At 38.6% G+C, this 17395-nt stretch overlaps 1 protein-coding gene across 24 annotated transcripts in view; it reads right to left on the bottom strand.

The window, feature by feature from the left end:
• msi2b (musashi RNA-binding protein 2b) overlaps nt 1–17395 on the bottom strand; it is a 249468-nt gene that overhangs the window by 79510 nt on the left and 152563 nt on the right. The gene's annotated exons all lie outside the window — the stretch shown is intronic.

Raw genomic sequence — 17395 nt, 5'->3', positions numbered from 1 at the left:
TAATCAGGAAGCATGTTTGAAGAATATTGGCTTACACGATTTTTGCGTTCACAAAACAATGAAAAGACAAAAAGTGTCATGGTAAATAAGTTCTCCAGGAAAGAGAAGAGACAGCTTTGTTGAAAGGAACTGTGGTGCTAAAGACTATACTTTTGAAAATGCAAATAAAATCTTAATTATATTTTAATCTGGAATCTCACTGGCATAAACTGTATGCTCGATAAGCACCATTTATGCTATATATTATTAACATCCTCTGTAATACATTTTAACATTTTTGTCTAGCTCTAAAAATGCTGCAGTTTATGCTTTATCAGTACCTAATGATGTATGTTTTATGTGTAGTACTCTACAGTACACAGTTTTTTTACCATGAAAATTACGAAATCTCAGACATTATTAGAAGTACCGCATGCCTACTTCACAGACAAAGCGAAGAAAAAAAAACACAAAGCCTATTTAATGAGATTCATGGAGCTAGGCCTTGCATCTGAATTTCATTAAATGTATTTTGTGTTCCCTTCATTGATATTTCTCTGTATAACAAGCTCTTATTTTTATGTTAATGTAAGCCCCGAATATCACAGTTATTTCACAGACTGGCCATGTTATTTTTTAAATGAAATTCAGCTTTAACTCTTTCCTTTACCTAAGATTTAAGCATTAATGTTATTTTCATTGTAAAGGTGGTCCATGAGCAAAATTACTGATATTGAACTTTTCCAAAGAATAATATTTGACCAGCTATTCAAATCTTTCTGTTTTGTCTTCCAACTAGACAGTCCTTGAATGTATACTTAAAATCATTCTAAAACACCATGTTAAATAGTGCACCACTACTATAATGTCTCACTAGTAAACGTGCAATGCAAAGTCTACAAATCCTCCAGGGTTTTGACTAAAACGAGCTTCCAAGACTCCAAAAACATAAGGAAAAGCCAACCAGAAGCTGTCTCCTGTCCAGTTCTGGCAGGGTATGTTACAGTTTTCACATTTCTCTCCAAGTTCGATGAACTCCAAAGGTAAGGGAGAGTGAGAAGGATAATGGGGATGACAGTGGGGAAACCACAGACCATGGCTCGCACTGGGTGTGGAATAAGAACATACAGAAGGGGGAGCCCAGAGACGCAGTTCCGAGGTAAGTTCTGGGATCTACACTACCTTGTACTACACTTTAAAAAAAAAGTCAATAAATATATAGATAGAATACATTTTGTGCCTACAGTCCCACTGCACAGTACATCAGGTGGAGAAGTGAGAAATTGTTTGGCCAACAGAGTTAAGGGGAAACATTCGAGAGGTCAGGCTGTTCCACCCCAGAGTTACCACCCCTTCTCTTTTGAAAAGTGCCATGGGGCCCTCCAAACCAAGTCGTTTGTATCTATTAACCAGCAGCTAAATGCATTAAAAAGCCACTGACCAAGCACAGAGCATACAGTTGTTGAGTAGAACTGAGTTGTTAACTGTAAATTAAATACTTTACAGGGGTAAAGAGGATCGGAAGTGTGATGCAAGTTCACATGCTCACAGCTGACCTTTCAGTACAACTTTCTTCATGCAGCCCCTCTCAAACATTACTGTCCCAATAAGTATGGCAGTTGCTACTGTAATAATTATTGCTATAAAAAGCTGTGCAAATGGCTGTGGCAGATATGCACAGTCCTTTCGGGGTGGAGGGGGGGGGGAGGGGGCTCTGGCAGGATCTGGAGCTTATTATCCAGTAACCTCCATTCTCTGAAGCACTTCCTCTACGACCTCATCAGGACATCCTGGGGCCACTCAGAGGCTAATAAAGCAGGCAGTCAGAGTGTTGAAAGCGCCATTCATAGGCCAAACTCCCTTCCAACCAGCGCCCCCTCCTGCCGCTCTGCTCAAAGGATGGGGTGGATGCAGGCCAGTTAAAAAGCTGTTTGATGCCTGCTGTCTCTCTCCCTGCCCGGCAGATCAAGCCTGTCCTCTGGAATAAACCCTGGCTCAGCCAGCCCCAGGCCTTTTTCAGATCAACGGCTTTCATAACGCTAAACACCGCCGAGCCCGCCTGCTGTGTCAGCTAATCAAAAAAGATGTCATTGTTTTGAATTCGCCTCGTTTTTTTTGCTTCACATACTGGTATGTTTTTCTTCTCTAAATATCAATCACAATCTCCCATGTAGGAAAGGAGATGTCAGAAGCATTTAGCAACCTAGCTGTCATTTTTATGGACACACACAAAAGCATATGCAAGAAAACTCTATGTCTTCCAACACTAAAGAACCTTTTTTAGTTCTATAAGCAGTATGTGTTGCCTGCAGAGTAAGAAAACATAAAAACCTCAAGGCAAACTATGAACATATAATCATAAATTCCATGTTTTTTTAAAAAAGCAAAAGAAAGATGTCAGTCAATATGACTGTAGCCCAGAAAATTCAGTAGGTTAGCACAACACTGCCCATTTTTCCTGCTGATTTGTTTGTGACAAGTACCTTCAAGCAAATCAAGACAGACTGAAAACTGAATATGAAACTCTTAGTATTTATAGCAGCAAACTTACAAAAATACAGATTAGCTGTGTGGTAGCTTATTTTCCCAATGAGAACCTGACTGCAATGTGTGTGGACTGCACACAGACACTTTGACTGATTTCTGGAGAGAGCTTTATATGTGACTGTAGTCCTGGCCTTCTGCAGTATGAGGGGGGTTTAAATCATATGCATGAGATGCATTTAGTTTTCTATCCCAGTCCTTTCTCCCTTATCGGCACCACGTGGAAGACTTCTGACAACCAACAAATCAGCTGTCAAGAGCAATTTCTCATGGCTCCGCAGAGAGCGCAGGCTTGCTGGGTGGCTGTCTGCTGGAATAGTCTCAGATAGGGAGGCAGGTGGAGCAGGGGGTTAACACACCTGCCTTTACTGGGCCGTGCAAACCCAGGGGCGGAGGTCGTCAGGCGAGTTATTGGCCTCAACACGACATGATGTGGTTAGAAGCCATGCAGAGATCACCTGAGCTGAACTCAGTGCTCTGCACAATATCAGCCAGCTGGGCAGATGGAATGAAAACAGAATTTAAATGACACTCCCAGGCACTCAGTCCTCAGTGCTCACCTCTAGGTTTTAGAGAAGGAAAGTGAAACAAATTATGCAAGTAAAAAAATGACACACCGACCCTATCTCAAAATTATAGCTTTAAAAAGAACTATTCTCAGCTTCACAGCCAAGTGCAGCTGCTGTACAATTAAACCACATAACAGAACAAAATGACCAGATTCCAGCATGATAAGACACCATGTCTTCCCTGCTGTACATGGTGTTCAATCTTCTCTGGCCCTATAGGGGTACTGTTGCAAACCAAACACTCCCTCCACACTCCTCCAGATGAAGAAAGAACTTTATCATCTACAGCTGTCCACTCAGGCACTCCTTCAGCACAAGTAGCTTCTGAAACACTTGCTGTATCTTTACAACTTGCCTAGGTGGAACTGGACTCTGGTGCATTCAGCTATATTTTGCTGAAGAGAAGAGCCCTGAAACCTGACACTACAACTTTGCAGGAGATCCATCTACACTGCAGAACTATATCTAAGCAGAAAATGCTTTACAGAGGGAAAATACTGCAGAATTGTTGGCAGACCCTGATATAATTAAATTAAAATCCATCTTTCAACACAATAATTACAGACAATAATTTGCCTGCAGGAGAAATCTCACATCCTCTGTAGGATATATGTACACTGACTCAACAGAGAGGGAATCCAGTAAAGACTTTACCAGACATCTTCACAAAGTCTTTGATTGACAAAATGAGCTAATGTCTGTACATAAGGACAGCAAGTCAAACCATTCCTGGTTAATTATTGCAGAGTGTTTTCCTGGCTGTTATGTTCTGGATGCAGATTTCCAATCAGAACTGCTTGTTATCAGTCAGAATTAAGGAAGAAGGAGGCAATCGGTAACTTGAGCAATCTTCCCTCTCAGCCTAGAGCTACACAGGTCTTTCACCATGTAGACAGAAAGAAAAGCTTTTACAAATCAAATGAAACCAGAAAAGCTTTTCAGAGTATGACCGGATAAATCGAGAAGCTGATGCTAACACCTTTTTTCCCTACTTTTTCCTCTTTTCTTTACGTTACAATCATTTTAATGACAACACATACATTTGCAATCTCTGGCCCTATAATAAGTGTTACTGACTATTACTCAACAGTCTGGAATGGCTGGATTGTATCTAACACTTATTAGCGCTGTGCTGTCTGGTAGGGTCTCCACAGACTCCTGAACATTCACAGCCTCTTAGAACCCAAAGGGCTTTAACACACATAACACAAATCCCTCTTGGGAAAAAGACACAAATAAAATTAAAATCCTTAATCAACGAGTCTATGCGTGACCTTGGCTTAAACAGTGAATTCTGCCTTGAGCATTTAATATATTTTAAGGAAAGAAAAGACATAAGCAAACTCGATGTTATTTTCAAAGCTGATTATTATTATGAGGAAGAAACCTAATAAGGAGTATTTTACAGGTAGACCATTACTTGGAGCTGCCGGCAAACTGTCATAAACAATTTCATGTTAGTGAAATTGTTTTCCCTATTTGTTTCCTGGGAATTAGATTAAAATTTTGTTATTTGTTTAAAAAGACCAGATACAGTAGGTCAGTCATTGGTAGGAGTGTATCTAAAATCAGGACAGGCAGGAAAAGGGTGCACAGAGCTTATCTCAAGTGTTTTAGACACTAAACCACAGAAAAATCCAGCTGTAACTAAATGAATGTGCTCAGTCAGTACTCTATCTTACCATTTAAAAGATCTGGAATCTCAATGTGTGTGTACCTCAGTATTTTCTGACTATCACGGTCTCATTAACACAAAGATTGTATACATGCACACAAATATATTCGGTGGTTTATCTGTGCGAGCCCAATTGAATTTACTGGCAGCTATGAGAAACTATTTACATAAAAATAAAATTATGGTACAACAATACAAATGGCATATAATTTCAGCTTCTGCCAGTATATATCAGAGCACACCAAATGGGAAATGCTCATTGTTTTTCCTTTGCTCACTGCACTGAATCCCACACTGTTGTTATGCAGCAAAAGCTACTGTATGTGAACTAGGCCTTTAATTTCAGGAATTAGAATCCGTAAGACATTTTCTTATTTCCAGAGTGGTAAGTGTCATTATCATGGTATCTGCCTTGGGACAGCTCCAGATGGTCATCAGTGCTGACCTCAGTGGTGAAATGATATGGAGCCTTGTTCTGTGGTAGAACGCTACGATTACTATGAGTTTCAGAGTGTGTGTGGCCACAGGTCCTAACAAAGCAATGTGTGTGTATGTCCTCATGTTCCCCAAGTCCCTGCAGACAGGTGGGTGTCTCTTTTAAGCTGCAATCTAACACCTTTCACACAAAATGAAGTGGTGGGAGCAGACATGAGCCACAACAATAAAATCAACGCCAAGCATCAATTAATTTCTCTTCTCCTTGATAAATGGGCTTCCTTCCTATCCATTAATAATGAGAGGGAAGAAAAACAAGAAAACTGTGACTGGTTTAATTTTTTATCAATCTGTCTGCTCACTGGGCCTGGGCAATATTTCTTCTTTGCTGGAAAAGCTCTTTCCTGCCCCAGGAGTAGCTGCTGGGAATAGCAAATGGATCCTTTCACATCAATAAATGGATTGGCCAGAATCAATGAGAGTTTTCTGCTTTATTTACACATCCCCTTAATCAGAAAGGGGGAAAAAAGTTACTTAGTAAGCTCTCAGGAACCTGGAAGTGATGTCCCTTGTAAAATAAATTAGATTGGACAGTGTAATCGATTGCAGCACCACCACCCAACTACACAGTAATGACTTCGGTGAAATACGTTTAACTGGGCAAAAATAAATTTACAAGCACGTATGTGAAGGAGTCAAGCACAATGCAATCACATCGGATGAAAACTTTCATCTGAGGCTCACAAAAAAAAAACTCAATCACACATGTATACTGTATGCATAAGATGTATAAACATCAACAGTTTCTGAAGGCCGACAGGGCACAGGAATATTAAATACTGACTCTAAAAATACAACAACAGTTTCACCTACTTTTATAAATTAGAATATAGCACATCACATGTTAATGCTAATTTCATTAATGTGATGGCAACTGAGTAGCATTAAAATGCTTAAAAGTAAATGAGTAAACTCTGCTTCATTTATTATGTAAAGCACACAGGTTTAGGGAATCACAGTTATTTTAAGGAATCACAGCTATTTTCTTCAACATGGTTAGATATGAGATGTATCTAGGTCAGGTTGAGTAGCTGTGCTGTGGACAGGAGGAGTGGGAGTGTGCTTTGTAACGCAGTCCACTCTCTGCTCCAGACAGTGAGTAACCCCCCTCTGTGAACTCCATCAGACTGAGGCCCCAGGCTGCACTTCTCCAGCTCTATCACACCCAGAGGAGCACTGATGTGCACTGCTGTCTGGCTCTGTTCTCTCACACACTCCTATATGCTTACAGAGGTTCACACGGACACACACACAGGGCTGCAGACACAGAAAGACATAGATACATTGAGAAAAAAAAGCAATCATTAACGGGTACAGAAACATAACCCTCAAATGCCAGGATTCAGCATGACGTGTTTTTCTTCTATGATTGTGAAATGTTTTCTCAGGTTGCAGTACCCTTTCCCTACCTGTACATACCTGGTTTCTACAAAGCCTGTCAGTACCATTTAATAAAATACAGTACCAGGTCACACATGGATGAATATGAGATGACAGTTTTGATTCTACATTAATGAAGAAACATGTTAAAATTAAACTTCCTTATATTCTACAGTACATCAGTTTTTGGTTTTATACTCAAAAGACGCATCTGATAAGAGCTTACCTTCTGCGCTGGTAATAGAAATTCATAGGCACATATAAGAGAGCTTTTATTTCAGCAGTTTATCAGGAGCACGGTGGGTGTGAAGATGGCTTGCAAATGAGACATACAGCTCCCCTTTAACCCCATAACACAGCTCGTCATGCTGTAGAGTTTTGATCACCTCGCTAAAACGATGAAACAAAACTCCCGACATGGTGACACCCAAGACTAATCTACCTGTACACTAAATCTGGCCATCAAAGCCCTGACTTAGGTTACTGACTGGAAACCATAACCCCTACTCTACCCCCCAGGAAAGCCAGGCTTAAATTCTTAAGTGCGGCAAAACTGTCTCTTCCCTCTCCAGTCCTAACAAATATACCCTCCTGCACACTACACACCTCTGCCAGAGATTGTGTTACAGTTTGGGCAGCTGGCTCCCAGGAGCCTTGAAGAGCATCACAGGGACCAGACACAGAGAACTGTGGCAGGCTGCATCTCCTTGAGGAGCTTACATGTTTATTATGTTTGCATCATCCCTGGAAAATGAGGCCCGGAGCATTTGCTCAGATGGGTACAACTGAAGGATGAAGTTACAGTAAGACCCAAACATGCTTGCGGCTTCACTAAGCTCAGGAAATGAACAAAAATATTTTAAAAAACTGACTTACACAGCTTAAGTAAGGGGAAAAAAATAAAGAAAAAGTACAAAAATATATGCAAGTACTGTATATATACAATTCCCTGACTTGACTACTTTTACTACAGTATATACCAAAGCATTCTGTGTATGCTACTGTACATGATGCCTTGATGAGGACATGTAGAAATCTATGTAAAAGCTCAGATGTCTTTCAGGTGTAGCATCGCACAGCTCACAGTAACCCTTGTGCTATGTATCATGTATATTCCTGCTTCCTGAGTGGATAACATTACATATATTTAATTTATTTTGTCAAGTGTCCGCCCAATACATTATTTTGTGTTTTTGTAATTCCCTTTCAAACTATTTCTGTTTGCTTTGCTCCCAATCTTCAAAACTACTTTGTAACTGAAATTTTAATTAGTTTGCTATCTGTAGAAGAATCTAAATTGATACAGATCTGGAAGAGCGACTTAAACTGGTACTTGCAGTACACCACTACTTACTGTCAAAACAGAGGTTATGGGCCTTAACATGATACCGTTTCCCATATGTATAACACAAAATGTCTAACATTTAAAAAGATCTAATATTAGTGGTACATACGTTAACTGAAAGCAACTATATTATAGGGAAGTAGAAGATAACATTAGAGTTCTAAGATGAGTTATTAGTCCAGATTGCAGGGTTAAAAATACTGACAGGTGACCGATCCAATAAAGCACATTTCAAAATGATACAATAGCACAGTTCTCAGAAGGAGCATATGACAAGAATCTTGTATTTAGAAAGTAATGTACAATTAGATTGATGGGTTTCAACTGAAAATTTAAGGCTGTGCTTTTACTGTATAAAAACTGGAAAAGCCAATGGTTGTGCAGAGGCGTAAATAATAAATGATTACATCAATTACATCAGCTATTCAGACAAATGGTTGGATGTGTGTCACATAAAAACATAAAATAAAAAGGCCTCACTTTCTTAAGTCTCGATCTTCCCTTGTTTCTACAGCTCTTCGTATGTCTGCTCAGTTAAAAGCTTGTTGTTATTGAAAGGGTCCATTAATATTATGTATAGTTCAGGCTCATTGACCCCCGGGGAAACAAAATAATGTTCACCTTCTTCTGGCAATTAAAGGAAAGAAAAAGGGTATTTTAAAAATCCTTTTCTATCACTCTGGTTAAACTGCTGTTGCTTAATTTTATTCATTTTTTTTAATTGTGTCCAATCAATGAAATAGGGACTTGTTAAAATTAGTTCTAGTCAATAGAAACTTATAGCTGAGATATATCTCATGTTTTAAATGTATTTTATTATTTCTAGTTATTTATACAGTACTCATAATTAAAAAAAAGAAAAAAATAGAAGTCTTAAAAGTTTCTGAGCAAAACTTATGGATACATTTTTAAAGTCATACTAGTATTACATACTAATAATAAAAAACTATTGGAAATCCCCTTAAACTAAAGGTTTGCCACAAGGTTGTCTGGAATTTGAAATCTGTGGATTTTTACAATTTCTTTTTTTCTTCTCAAGTGTGGGATTCATGATCTTACAAATCAAAAAGGATGCACACCCACAGAAACACAGTCACACTCACAAATCCTCTCCTTTCTCACAAGCGATTGAGCCATCTCTTCATATTGCACATGGACATTTATCTTATTCTGTTCTTTAACTATTTATATTAATGTTTTATTACATCCATCTCCCTGTGATTGCGTCTGACAGGGACAGTAATCGAACACCATATGTGTAAATGTTTTGAACTGAATGCATTGTGACAGTTCTTTGTTCATAATACATAACTTTATGCGGCTACAACACCCGCAGCCGCTGAAGCAACAAGTCCAATTTCACCCCTCTCTCCTAAGAACAGATTAATGTGATTACATTCGCATCAAAACAATTTCAACTTTAATTACACAGGACGCATCAAGGCGATAGGCGTGATGAAAATTTTCAGAGGTAGCAATTGGCATGACAAGTTAAGAAAATACATTATTAAATAATCTGATAGTGCCTTTGCAACTGTAATTGTATTTGAGGTGGTGGGAGTGTTAATTCTTATCTAAGTTTGCGCAAGATTAAATCAGCTCAATGAGGTGTATATTTGTTTATGGATACTGGAAAGAGCTTTACCAGTCACTCAAGAAAATTGCTTTTGTCTATTTTTTTTTATCTGCAAATAATCCTCACATTGAAATCAGCACAAATTCAGATTTTGTATTGTAGGTAAATCTTCATTATTGTCTTCTAGGAGACCACAACTTCTGGATGTGACTCAATTAGCAGTTTTTCCTATACTCACCTGTGAGATGACATATTTCCCAATAGAATGGAGGTTTTTATTTTCGTTCTTTGACTCTTTATAAGACTCTATCACAGAGCAGAATGGGAAGGCATGTTAGAGATCTCTATAAAATCATGTAGTTGACTATCAGAGCAAACAAACCATATTGACAAAGTTAGATTAGAATTGCACAGTGCAGTTCCTATAACCTTGGCTCCACATTAATAACTACTGTAGCTGCAGTGAATCCCTTGAAGGAGGTCATAACTGTGCGCAACACAATGAGTGCTTTGCTCAGCTTTTAAGGGATACAAATGAGCCTCTACACTGCACTTAGCTTACTGATAGAAAAGGCTGGTAAAACTATTTTCAAATAATACATGAATAATCTCATCCACTCACCTGTGTAGAAGGAGAGCCAAGCATCATGGTTTTGTATTGATTGAATATAATTAATTATAATCATAAGATGCTTTTTGAAAATGACCTCCATTATTTTTTGTTTTAAAAAAACACATTTTCAGTAATTCATAATGTACAATTTCCACTCGAAACCAAGTATTCCTCTACTTCTGTACTGCAAAGTGAGTTACCAGGCCCTTCTGTTAAGCTGATTAAATGTGGATTAGAGACACTGACTAATGAGTCTAATTTTCTCGTCTCTGGCACACGTGTGATCTAGACCCTCTGAAGACTGCAGCACACTGAAACGAACTCTGAATCTCCTGAACTTGTGGGATGATGAGGAACCACTCCAGCAATCGCATGCTGAGAAGCAACATGGATTCACTGATGGGAAAGAAACATGTTCCTTTCAGGCTAGGTGAAGCATTAAGTAGCTTGTTTAACTGTCATTTATATTTCAGATTTTTTCTTTTGGGCTTTGTTTTAAGTCCCGATCAAAATCTAATATAACCCTCAGTGGGCCGAGTCAGCTGGCCGGTGGAAAAGTTACGGTATAACCCTGGAAGAGTCTTGTCTAGGGAGAACGACACCAATGTCGGAGCGCCCACACTGTGGAGATGAGCTGCGGACTGCAGCACCTGGAATCCAGGGCATGACGATTAACACTGTAAATTGCATCAAGATGTTCACTAGTAGCGTGTTATCCATTCGAGAAACAGCCTTGTGCAGTCTGTAAATATATTTTTCTAAATTAAAACAAGAAAGTTGCTTTACCAGCTTTAATGAATTGCAAGAAACTGCATTAGGAAGTGATCCTGTTGGTAACCACAACAGTGGCTGCAGATGAATTGATGTTACCCTAGACAGAACGGCTGCTCCTACACCCGCCTCCTTGCAGGAGCGAGGCAGGTGTGTGTGTTCTGCAGTGAAGGCTCTGCTCTATTACTCAGCTCATGTGCTGAAAGAACCATTTTGTCCTGGCTTGTGTATGTAGGTCAGCTAGCAGAGATGGGCCATCAATTCTACTGCCCTACTTAGAAACAGGAAAACACAGTGCACTGCAGAAATTACATGTTTTTCTTCTGTTCAGTAAAAAAGTGAGGATGGAGTTAAAAAGGGCGTTTTCTTCATAAACACTGATGTGGTGATAAAGAAAATAGTTTGCCTTTTTGTGATAAGAGGCAAAAACAAAATTAACATCCATACTTATCTCATCATCTCTAAGCTGTAAGTTGGATTTGTAGAGACTTATTAACTCAAACAGAAATTAATAATGTGTAAGGCTTAAAATGCAAATGAGTCTGCTTATGGTCAAAAATGATACAGTACAGCTATTCTGTGAAATGGGAAAACTCCTTAAAAATCAAAAGCATCAAACACTGGAGAAGCTATTTTATAGCTGACAAATAAGAGCACAACCATTCACTTCACATTTTGTTGGATGTATGATTCGCACAACACACAGATAAAGATGATTTCAAAGACCTGCTGGACTATTCAATTTACTGTATGCATCCAGCACTCAAATTTTTCAAGTAGTGGTCAGCAAACTTAAAATTTTACAGTTACATCTCTGCAGCATTTACAGTATATGTAATATTAAATCTTAGAAAGGAAAACAATTAATTTTGGAAACTAGAGAGCTGGCATAACAAAAACAAAAGAATCAGTGCCAGCTGAAGACGACATTCCTGTCTTTATCCAAATCCATCAGATTGCAGTTTGTGAAGTGCTGTTAGAGCTCTCAGGCCAAACATTAAGGGTCCTTTCTTCCTTTTTTCAAACTGCTCTGGTATTTCTGCTATCTCAACATTTCCTGCCTTGTGCACCTGATCCTGACCGATATGGTGACAAACTGGTTCATGACTTCACTATGATGACTACATGCTCTTTCAGCCTCTTGAGGGACAAAGACACTATATACAGGTCAACCACATTGCTCTGTATAAAATGCAGTCTTTCCAGGTTTCATTGCAATGTCAAGTAGGCTGTCACTCAAGAAATCTTCACTGTACAGGTAGTGGGAGGGGGAAGAGATGGAATAGTGCCAGACAGGCAGCTCTCGCTGTGTCTCACTGCCAGAACATTCACACACAGTCTAATTGCATTAGAATTTCAAAAGTCCTTTTCAGACGGCAAGAAAAGCATTCACTGATTAAGCAAGCAAGAAGCAAGACTGTTATGGAATTGAACACAAAAAACGGCACTGATGAAATGTAATTGGGCCATTCGCACAACTATTGCCCAGACTTATTTATTTGTATGCACATATGGCATATTTAAAGTGATGACACCAGATCAATTAAGAACATTTGCAGTCGAATTTTACAGACCTTATCCAACTAAGAAAGTATATTTTTTTAATGATTCGGTTAAAGAGTTGTAATCAGTAGTCACTTTTTCCAATTTTTTCAAAGACAAGTTTCTTAGGTTTAGGCATTTTGGGGTCTTGTGTATATTTAGAAAATGTAATACCACATTCCCCTACAACAATCTGCATACAATTAGAACATAAAACAAAGAGATAACATACATAGAGTGATCATTTGCAAATTAAAAATCTTTAAACACTATATAAAGGTCATGCATGAGCTTTCCAGATTCATTTCTTCTTTTTTGGCCCTAAGGACATACCTGCTGAAAGTCAAGAAGGGTTCATATCGTATAAGTACATTAGTAAGGATTGCTATCAGGAATTTATGTCTTGCTGTCTCAAGTTAAAGATTACAGTACAATCACTTTGGGATGTTTCTGACAGAAAGCTTACATGTGTTTTCAATTGCTACACCAGGCAGATGAAACAGGCAGAAGGCTCGACTGCCACCCCACTTCGCATTCTTCAATGCCATTCTGCCTCCAGGTGAAATGCGGCATTGATGCTCAGGTTTTGAATTCACTCTGTACCCACACAGAAGTACTGGGGTGTAGGGGTGGGGACTGAACTCCAAAAAGCTGAAGATGAGTAGGGGACATCCCATTAGCTTGGCACACAGCTATTTGCATATGTACCGCATTCTGTTCACAGCTTCCTGGGCTCATTTGAAATTTTATTAAGTGCAACATAATTGGTTGTATAATCAAATGTGAAAATGTACATTATGGAGCTATTTCAGCACTTCACAAGTTGTTTAATCACTGAATCTGGGGCAGTGCCAAGATGAATTAGCAAAAATTAAAAGCTCAGCTGCATTCTGTTTCAGTTATTTATTTGTGTTATTTATTTTATTTATTTTGTAAGGTTACAGGAAATTGTTCCACCCTGATCAAGACTTCACTTGGTCATCAGCACAACCATATTTCCAAAAGTGACAGCACTTCTGACTGATTGGGGCAGAAGATGAAACTTCATAGTGTGAAAAGGCACACACTTAATCACATACAGACAGAAAAACATTTGTGACAATATGTGCTTCTCCTGGTAATGCTCAAGAGCCCTACATAATGAAAGAGTACCGTCTGTCTTGCTCTATTCCACAGCTGAAACAGGGGCGAATTCTCCTTAGCAATAAGAACAGCTTAAAAAACAATTACTATTTGAATATTCGATGGATTTTTCAGTCAGGACTTTTTCTAGAATATGTCTGAGTTCTATTTTGTGCCTGTTTTCTGTGTGAGGTCTCATTTGAGCACACCTTTATGTGAGGATTTGGTTTCCTAACTCTTCCTTGACCTGCTGCAACCCTGGCAGATCCAAAGAGATTTAGGCTTCTGTGTGACTGCTTCAACTCTGCTCTTTCTAGACCAAGCAGACATTCAACTTCAAACAGCATATTAAATCTCTCTCTCCAGGATGCTTTAGGTTTGTTCAGTCTTCATAGCAGAAAGCTCACTTCAGTCTCAAGACTGACCGCTGTAGAAGCAAAGTGAGCTTTAAAGGGGCAAAGCTAATCTCTTTCCATTAGGGATCCAGCACAAGAGCTCTGCTTTGACTCCAAAAGAGAGACAACCATGCTGATGTTTCATTGCCGCCTCAAAAGAAAAGGCTTTATCTTTGGTGCAAGGGTATGCATGACTGGATGTGTCTTTAACAGACTGACCCCCCACCACAGTCTGCAAACAATAAACCAAAAGTGATGCACAAATATCAGGATAAGTTAAAGCAAGGTGCCTTGAATTCACACACTTTATGCATCTCCAGTGAGCAACTACAGAACCTCATCACCTTTCACCTTTTCCCCCTTCTGTCTGTGTAGGTTGGACAATAGAAATTACAACCCCGAGACAGACGCTTTGTGTAAAGAAAACTTTAAAATGACGTTAATATCCCTCAAAATAAAATGCGTAAAAAACAGTAATATCATGATAAAAAAAATAATAAAAGAAAAGCAACTTCACTAGGTTTACGTTACAATTCTTTATTATGAACTGCCCTTTCAGACGAAGCTGATCAATTCAGCATCAAGCATTCCAACTGTGCAAAACTATTATACAGCCTTTGAAGATCTGCTCTGAGGGGTCACGCAGTTGGAGAGGCACATTTAATTCATATAAAGGTTATTTAGATAGACTTGCAATAAATAAGCACTGCATCTAACTTCCCAATAACTTCTGAAAGATTCTGTATTGCATGTACAACAGCAACAGTTATTAAAGAAGCAATGAGATAGAGCTAACCGATTTATGCCTTTCTCTGGGGCCCAGTGGAGAAAGTAATGACATCTCCAATGCCAAGCCAGCTGTTATCATATTGTGAAGGTGCTTATCTGAGGTCAGACAAACCTCATTTGCACAGACAAGATGATCAGGAGGGCAATATTCTGGCAATAAATAAACAGCGAGAACAGCCCCAGCAGTCATTTGCATAAAGTTTTCAACTCCAGCAAAAGTGCCTTTCACCAAAAGGGGCAAACATTTCTTTATTCAGTTCATACACCCCTCCAAAAGGAGATGAGAGGAAATTATAATGCCAAAATCAGAGAAATGCCATTGACTCTCTAGTCCAACAATTCATACCTTGGAAGAACAGCTCTGCAAGAATTAAGAAGATAAGACAAGTGTTGTATTTAATAATGAGAAGTGGGCTTGTAACCACATATCTTATCTTTAATATTATGCAGCAGTGCACTATCCTCTGAAAATATAATCTTAAGGTCCAGCAGAGATTTTTTATTGTTTAAATCATATAAATCAATTAAGTCTTTATATACATACGCCAAAGAACATTCTATTCTACTAGCATATTTTGAAATTACGGTTGTATCAGTAATGATGTCTATGTAATGATTTTGCAGTGATTTTTTTGTTTTTGTTTTCTGAACATTTCTAAAAGCTTCTACAGATTCCCACTATAATTTACAGAGCAATCTACAGGAAGACGATCATAAATCCTACAAAACTTTTCTACAGGATTATTTATTTTAATAAGAGGATAATTTATTTTTCCTTTCGGCCGACATCCGAGTGCAAGTCACTCTATATAAATAGAACCTCCCCTATCCTCTCTGTTTTGGCAATTTCATCCCAAATATCACTCCAGGGTTGAGCAGTAAGTACTCCTCTGTGCATTGCTTTTAGAGATATGCTCCTGTTCTGTGAAACAAGTGTCCTGGAGACAGTGTTGAAGTGCACCAAAAGCAAATTACACCTTTATTAATAAATGACCTCTTCATCTCCCTCACCGTCATTGTTATCATGTCCTTGTAATCCTCAAAACGAAGGTGCTTTTAATGAGGTTTAATGTAGCTGAAAGCCAATGCTTAATAACCTATCAGCGATAGCAGGGCTGCTGGTGTAATAGAATGTCCACTGTACATAATAACCCGCCTAATGCTAATTCATTTTGGTTCATAGCGAAATTGGCCATCTGAGATATGGCTGGAGGCAGCATGTTAGAAGGCGATACTTCAGCCCCTCTCATGTAATTGTAACCTCATCATAACTTCTTCAGTTTAGTTGCTGATGCTGCTTCTCTGCTTTATGTAGGGAAATGACTCTTTAACCTCAAAGGCCATTGTCTGCTCAGCACTCAAAGCACAGTTTTGGAAGTATGTGGTCAGGTTGTACATTGAAGTATTATTTGTTAATGTGGGAACTAAATGAGAAGAAAATGTCCCATCAAAGGCAGTAGCTTCTGGATAATATAGTAAAATACAGTGGAACTCAACAGCATGCCCTATCAAGATCTAAGGGCACAGCATGTGTATATGTCAGCATCTGTGCATGCTTATGATCCCTAATTTTGAGAAGCACATAAGTGTTTTACATCTTTGGATCCGACATTGAATTCATTGACTGTAAGAAAGTTCTCCTCTCTCCAGCAATAGTGGTGTGCTAATATGAATATAGCTCTTTGAATGTTCCTCTGACTTCTTTATCGAATGAAGACAAGTCAAGAGTTTAAGAGAAAAATAACAATAAAGGTGTTTAACCAGAGACACCCAACAAACTATAGCATATTTCCTAAATCTATCCAATTATAAATACATTCATTCTTAAAACAGCTTAAGAATCATCTCCAGTCATCCTCCCTTTTGGATCGCTCAGTGGAAATGTCACTGCCTGTCATTTCTATAATTTGATTTATACCTTGTCAGAAATCTACTTATGCGTTGCAGTCTGCCAAAGTCAAAAGCCATCGAGAAGCCGCTGGAGGTTAAACAGATCGTTGTACATATTCTCTCTCCAATTTTCTCTAATAACCCTTTAGAAGTACAAGGAGTGTGAAAATGGAATTTTAATGATTTTTCCCCCTTTTTGAACAGTGCCCTAACCTTTTTGCAAATGCTTGCAGAGAGGAAAACGGACTGGTTCATTTTACTGTCTTTTTTATTGTCATTATCACCCCATTCCACAGCTGCTTTGAAAAACTCTAATTTACAAGGTGGGAATGATGACAATCCATTTTTCCATTTATTGTGCATTTGTGCAGCCCCTTTCATTGTAATGTACAAATTGTTTCAAAATACAAAAACAGGTTGTTTATCATGCAAATAGACAACTTACAAAAATGGATTCATTGTGACTGAAAATGGGCAACCCTATTATACAGGGCAACATGAGAAAATGGTTGACAGAAGTGTAAAGTCTAATTTTAGTCAGCTGTCTTAGAGGTTAAGCACACTTTCTTAGCTTTTTATGTTCATATTTACAAAGACAGCTGTATCCTATAGCATAAGTACTTAAGCATTTGTCATTTCAAATCCCTTTACATAATGTAACATAAGATGCAGCCACAGGCTGACCTTACAGATGGCAGGTCACATGTTGG

Source organism: Lepisosteus platostomus, chromosome 22, assembly GCF_059453375.1.
Source record: "Lepisosteus platostomus isolate fLepPlt1 chromosome 22, fLepPlt1.hap1, whole genome shotgun sequence".
NCBI lineage: Eukaryota > Metazoa > Chordata > Actinopteri > Semionotiformes > Lepisosteidae > Lepisosteus > Lepisosteus platostomus.
This window is presented reverse-complemented; position numbering and strand designations above follow the sequence as displayed.